Genomic DNA, 7,377 nt, shown 5'->3' on the forward strand with positions numbered 1-7,377 from the left:
AATTTCAACCAATTTGGTTGAAAAATGAGAGCGTGACAGTGCCGCCTCAACTTTCACGAAAAGCCGGATATGACGTCATCAAAGACATTTATCAAAAAAATGGAAAAAAAACGTCGGAGGATATCATACCCAGGATCGAACTCTCATGTAAAATTTCATAAAGATCGGTCCAGTAGTTTACTCTGAATCGCTCTACACACACACACACACACACACACACACACACACACACATACACACACAGACACACATACACACATACACCACCACGACCTTCGTCTCGATTACCCCCTCTACGGTAAAACATTTAGTCAAAACTTGACTAAATGTAAAAAGAGAACAAAATCAGAAAACAAAACCACGTCTCTACTCTTTATGTCTAGAATACATAACACCATCACCTGCAAACAACAGCACAGAAGTCTAGGTCCTCATCAGTTGCTGGTAGTACTTGTGGTTGAACAGTAAATAAACAAGAAAAAAGTGGACATACTCACTGGGCGAAAAGTGGCGTTTTGTATCTTACAAAACTACTCAAAATCCCAACAAAACTTCAAGTTTCAATGGGTTTATCACATTTTGGTGTTCACGACAACGCCAGATTTTGATTGGATTTTGTTGAAGTTATCGCAGCGAAATTGCCTGGAATTTCAGCGCGTTTTGCGACGGTCAAAACATCATGTTAAACCATGTTACAGCATGTCTGTAACATGCAAAAATTCCAAGTTTTGATGGCATTAAAGCTTTGGTTTAACGCCAAGTAACATCATGTTATCGTAGACTTAACTTGCAAAACTGCTTGTTTTGGTGGTGTTACAGCTTGCTTGTAATGTGATTAACATCATGTTATCGTAGACTTAACTTGCAAAACTGCTTGTTTTGGTGGTGTTACAGCTTGCTTGTAATGTGATTAACATCATGTTATCGTAGACTTAACTTGCAAAACTGCTTGTTTTGGTGGTGTTACAGCTTGCTTGTAATGTGATTAACATCATGTTATTGCTGGTATAACATGCAAAACCCCATGTTATGTTGGTGTTAAAGCTTGCTCAAATGCCTATTAACTCCATGTTATGTTGGTGTTAAAGCTTGCTCAAATGCCTATTAACACCATTTTAGTTGGTGTAAGGCTTGATTATTAATGTAAAAAAACACCATGTTATGACGTTCACATAATTGTTTTCCACTGGATGGAATTTTGTGGAAAAGAAAGCATGTTGTTTGGGAATTGTGTGCGGGTTTCATGCTTGGATATTGCACTATGCTGACTTGTCACAGGTCAATTTACATTTAACAATATTAGTTTTCAAATGCATCATCCTTCACACATTATGTAAACATCTTTAACATTAACACTTTGGTTGTAAAATGATTGCACTTTATTCAAACAGGACAAAAAACAAAAATGCTGATTCACAATGTACAATAGCAAAGGACTATTTTGAGTGGAGACAGTGTTCATCCACACTATAGATGCCCTGTGAAAACATTGGCCATAGATATGTGAATTACTTCCCTTGGGTATGAACATTTATGAATGATTAAATGGGTGAAAGAAGGCCACACAAAATGAAAATCAGTAAATAACAAAATCACTTCCCTTGTGAGTAAGAACAGTCATACCATGTTCCAACTTTTTGCTAAAAATTCGCCCACAATGTGACCTTCAAAGTTAACAAGAAGAGCAAACGCTCGATCGAGTCACTTTCGCAGTTCTGAATATTATATGAGGCATCAGATGGACAGGAAGAAATTGCTATTCACAACACAATGCATACCTGAAGAATGAGATTGCATGGATCGAGCAACTGAATCAAATCCGATGAATAGTTTCAGAGATATGATATTTCAATTTTTTTCCTTCAAGACATACCTGTGACCTTGAAAAAGGTCAAAGGTCACCAAAGCAGACGTCAAAGTGTAGAGGTCACTGGGAGTCACGTTCACATAAAATTTGAGCCCGGTCACTTTTATAGTTTCCGAGAAAAGCCCAACGTTAAGTTGTGTGTTGCCGAACAGAAAAGGCTAGTTATCTCCCTTGTTTTTCTGATAACGTTCGTAAAAGGCTACAGATGTAAATACTTTGATGTAAAGAATAATCCTACAAAGTTTCAATCACATCCGATGAACTTTGTCAAAGATATAAAATGTCTAATTTTTCCTTTGACGCTGACCTGTGACCTTGAAAAAGGTCAAAGGTCAACGAAACCATCGTTAAAGTGTAGAGGTCATTGGAGGTCACGACTAAACAAAATATGAGCCCGATCGCTTTGATAGTTTCCGAGAAAAGTCCAACGTTAAGGTGGTGTCTACGGACGGCCGGACGGCCGGCCGGCCAGCCGGCCGGACAGACTAACACTGACCGATTACATAGAGTCACTTTTTCTCAAGTGACTCAAAAAGGGGTAACTGAACTTCATGTTTGGATGTCATGGAGTCATGGAGTCCAACATGAAGAAATGTATAAGAACACAAGAATGTATGAATGACAAAGAACAAATGTTTATTTTTGAATGTTTTATGTATGTTATTATTACGGACACAAAAGCTCAGCAATGCAATTTCTCTTTTAGAGATTAATAAAGTTATTTTATTGTATTGTATTGTATTGTATGTCAGTAAATTTTGAAAGCCCTAGATTCATAAACATCTGAAAACTGCTCAACGTCTTTGCATCACGGCACATTAATAAAAGTAAGAGTTAGTAAGACTGGCCTAACTGCTATGGTGAGGCAGTAATAACTCGTTGATGAAGAATTATTTGAATTCTGAATTTCGAACAAACAAATACAGTGTCCTTCCAAACCCCCTTTTCAGGCCTCCAAGAATAAAAAAATAAGCTGGTCTTAAAAAGGAGGAAATCTGCTTAATATGTAGGTAAATGTACAACAGGTTGTGAACAGAAAATCCAAAAATGTAAGGTCTGAAAAGCGGGGAAGTTTGAAAAGGGGGGAAGGGGGGGACCTAAAATGTGACGATCATAACAACCATAATTTATCTAACAAAGTTCATTCTGAAATCTTCTTCAGCGTTTGATTATGGAGAGACTAAATCCTCAGTTCAGATGTGGTCTTAACTCCTTGTCTCCCAGGTACACACAGTCACTATGTACATTGCATCTGTTATCATTCGGCACATATCCGCATCCTGCTTAGACTGTTAGCTTCAGTCGCTTCCTGTAACGTTGATCTAACGCCAGGATTCTAGCCTGTTGATACAGTTTCTACAATTCTGAGTGACCTGCTGCAGCACAGCTGGTCTCGGCTTAAAAAATCTTGGTCAACATAGATGGGGTACAAAGTGTTAAAATAAAGCGTCCTTCCAAAGTTGATGACAGGTCCCCAGAGTATTCACAAAATTATATGGTACTGGAACTGGAAGCCTTGCACGGCGACGAAAAAGATGTCCACGCCTACATGAAGAAGCATCCTTCACGGCTTCAGCGGAAACAGTCGGCTGGGGATGAGGACAGCACCTATGTAAAAAATATAGACAAGAACAAAAATATATGTCAATGGGAAAACAAAGAAACAAGTAGAGAAGGACCTCCCCACCTTTACACAGTGAAAATGAAAAACACATGTGAATGTACTTATGTTTTAAATCCCCCCCCCCCCCCCCCCCCCAATTAAGACCAATTATCCAAGATATTTTTCAGTCCTCAAAGGAGAATTTCACTGTTCTCACGGAACCCTGTAGAAAACTGAGCTGTGCTAATATATTATATAACTGCAAACATCCCTCAAATTCAATATTGCAAGCCACTATACATTCCTCATAAAGGCACTTCATGCTCACGTGTGAAAACTAACATAAGTTTACAAGTGTGTATCTACTTATAATAATAATAATAATAACGGGCATTTATAAAGCGCCTTATCAGAAGTTCAAAGCGCGTGACAACAATACGTGTATAAAAAATTCATACAATCACTGTCAGATTCAAACAACACATCATGCACATCTCACATCCCCAGACTCTATGCCAAGGCCAAAAAAAAAAGAAGTCTGTTTACGGTATCCCGACCGACCCTATTTTTTTGCGCGACCCTAGACTTTTTTTTGGCATTTGGGAAAAAAAGAAAAAAAATCAAAATTTTAAAACAAAGTTTGTCAATGTTTTTTGGCAAAATAATTTGATGTTTTTTGGAGAAAAAAAAAATCCCGACCTACCGACCCTATTTTTTGGGCCGATGTTACCGTAAACAGACTATTTTTTTGTTTGGCCTAAGGAACTATCCGTAATGTTGTTGGAACAAGTGAGTTTTCAAATTGGACTTAAAAGATGAAATCATGTATGGAGAGTGACGTAATAGAAAGGGGAGTGAATTCCATAACTGAGGGCCATGATATGAAAACGTGCGGAAGCCATGAGCCTTGCGTTTAAAGCAACCTTGACGGAGAAGTCGAGCATCAGCAGAAGAATGAAGGGTGCGAGAGGGAGTGTAGAGGGAGACCAGTTACGAAAGATAGGCAGGTGCCGATTCAGAGAATGAGAGATGATCTTGTAGCAGAAGCAGGCAGCTTTATACCTAATACGTTGAGACACAGGAAGCCAGTGAAGTTCTTTCATGAGAGGAGTGCTGCAGAGTGTTGTACTTTTTGCAAGGGTTGGAGAGTGGAGTCAGGGCAGCCTAGGAGAAGGGATTTGCTGTAATCTAATCTACACAGAATGCAGGATGTAACGAGAGTTTTAGTGGCATCAACAGTCAGAAATGTTCTTGTGGAACCTATTCTTCTAGTTCTAATGTAGTACCTGTTTGTAGTGAACTCACCAGCAGGAGTATTGCATACATAATTACGCATTACTGAATTAAAGTAACTATTTTCAAAGCTTCTCGCTTACCTTGGAATAGTGTCAAGCAGCTTATGTTGTGTCTAGATCAGCAATCAGATCTTCACACTCAGCCTGCACTTGCTGAAAACTGGACATGCCTGTATCTCAATCAAGCTGTTGTTGCGGAGACAACGGAACCATGCTCAAGTCAGGTCCAACTGAAATAAAAGCATATTGTTAGCTGATAAATGATTTGATCAAGCAAAACCATGCGGTATTTTTTTAATAAAATATTTTGTATACCCCGCTAATGCAAAAATAATGTACTTATTTACTATTAGCATTAATTTTAGCTGGTCATTCAAACCAGAGCTTGTTCTAGAACTCCACAAGAACAACCATGGCAGTTGGCAATGGCACTGGCAGAATACAGATCAAAACAATATTAGTATTAGCCTCACCAAGGGTTGACTTCCCATCAAAATGAATGACGGACTGAATCAAACTTCAGAGACATTACAATTTTTCACAACGATTTTTTCAGCAAACAGCCATGTTTACCTGTACAAATGTATCAGTGATATCACTATGAGTATGACAGTATGACAGTGTGGTAAGCTTACCGACGATTCGTTCAGTATAGTCTTTCTATGTAAGTAGTGGTCCAGTGAACGATACCTTCCGCCTGTGGTTCGAGACAGAGATTAAGTTGAAACTTAATTCGAGAAGCCAAACACTGACGAATACTTACGTATTTTGAGCAAAACCCACGCACGTCGACCACAAGTTGATGTCTGCTGGAGTACGTAATCATAACGTAGAGGACAACAGTTTCACTTGGCTGGCTTCGGTTATTCCCTGTATCTGTTCCTTGCTGTTCTCCAAGAGACACCATGGTGCAGCAAGCTGAAGGGTGTCCTGTCGTATTTCCTCGAAGTTGTAGTAGGCAACCAGGAGGTGGGGGGCGACTGACCTGCAGCAGAATTCAAATCAATTAGTCAAGTCACTATGACATATCTTTATTGTTATCGCCACACGACGGGCGCTGTGGCGGGGTGGTAAGACGTCGGCCTCGTAATCGGAAGGTCGAGGGTTCGAATCCCGGCCGCGGCCGCCTGGTGGGTTAAGAGTGGAGATTTTTCCGATCTCCCAGGTCAACTTGTGTGCAGACCTGCTAGTGACTTATCCCCCTTCGTGTGTACAGTAGTCCCTTCCATTTCCGGCCCTTTCGTGGGCGTGAACCTACCCGGAGCGGCCAGCTTTCCCATGACTAATGAGTTTTCCTTCTATAATTGACTCTTAATGGCCGTTAACCTGTCTGACGCGGTCAACGGTCACTGATTTTTGCCCTAAGGTGCCCCTCTTACTCGACAGGAGCGGCCACTTAACGGCCACTTGTCACTTTCGCGGGTGAGCGCCTGTGGTGTGTGTGTGTGTGTGTGTGTGTGTTGTGTGCACAGACGGCACAGCACGAGCAGACGACGTGAATACTTACGCATGCGCAAACTGTAAATACAGACATGCGCATACATGTACATTTACGGCAGTCACTTCCGGATCGATCACAGCTGATGTGAGTTTGAAACACTTGTTTATCTGACACTCAAATACATATATAATAATCCAAACAACACACATAGAAACATACGAAACAATAGCTTAGCCAGGACGATCGAGTTAAACACGCAAATAATTACTTACGAAAGCAAAACTAACAGAGACAATGAATCGGCGGCTCATGGATGATCGCTTTCTTTTCTTCATGAAAACTTGATCGTGTTTTGGGGGTTTTTTTTGGAGGAGGAGGGGGCCTGTAATGAACGGCCACCTGATATTTGCGGTCACCTTTGCAATGACTAATGGGTGACCGGATATGGCAGGTACTACTGTACACGCAACCACAAGACCAAGTGCGCACGGAAAAGATCCTGTAATCCATGTCAGAGTTCGGTGGGTTATGGAAACACGAAAATACCCAGCCATGCTTCCTCCGAAAGCGGCGTGTGGCTGCCTAAATGGCGGGGTAAAAACAGTCATACACGTAAAAACGCAAGTGTTCATGGGACTTTCAGCCCATGAACGAAGAAGAAAAAGTTATCGCCACACCAACCCTAAATTTTTCCTACCATACTGTACTATTTGTTATCCGAGAGAGAAAAAATCCATGTTGCAGACTCAACTGGAAAAATTCCCTTCTCCATCATCTAGTGGACAGAGCTCACATGATTTCAAACAAATCTTTTTTTAAAAGTCACATACTTTGTGCGACAGTGTTAGTTTACTGTAACTGTAATTTATAAATAGCAAATTAAAAAATATCACTTATCAGATAATCAGCTAAATGCCTGGCAGATGACCCTCATTCAAAGTGAGTCGTGGCTAAACATGAAACTAGAAAAACAGGTTATAATATATAACTATAAATCTCACACTGACAGCGGACAGAAACTGAGAAAACACCCAGTATACATGTACCGGTACTCACAAAAGAGTTACAAGTAGCATATTATCACTATCAGTATCACTAATAGCATACTATACTGGGCAAATAACAGCAATTTTTACTCACTGGGGGTTTCCTGGCTGGAGTCTTTGGTGTG

At 40.3% G+C, this 7,377-nt stretch overlaps 1 long non-coding RNA gene across 1 annotated transcript; it reads right to left on the bottom strand.

Moving 5' to 3' along the window:
* Positions 1 to 1,376: 1,376 nt before the first annotated feature.
* Positions 1,377 to 7,376, bottom strand: LOC138971287 (uncharacterized). The gene is made up of 4 exons (XR_011457210.1): positions 7,347 to 7,376; positions 5,529 to 5,750; positions 4,847 to 4,995; positions 1,377 to 3,475 (listed from the first exon to the last, which is right to left on the bottom strand). It is a non-coding gene; the product is annotated as an uncharacterized lncRNA (long non-coding RNA).
* Between the last annotated feature and the right edge of the window lies 1 nt (position 7,377).

The sequence above is a fragment of the Littorina saxatilis genome, linkage group LG7, assembly GCF_037325665.1.
Source record: "Littorina saxatilis isolate snail1 linkage group LG7, US_GU_Lsax_2.0, whole genome shotgun sequence".
NCBI classification, from domain to species: Eukaryota; Metazoa; Mollusca; class Gastropoda; order Littorinimorpha; family Littorinidae; genus Littorina; species Littorina saxatilis.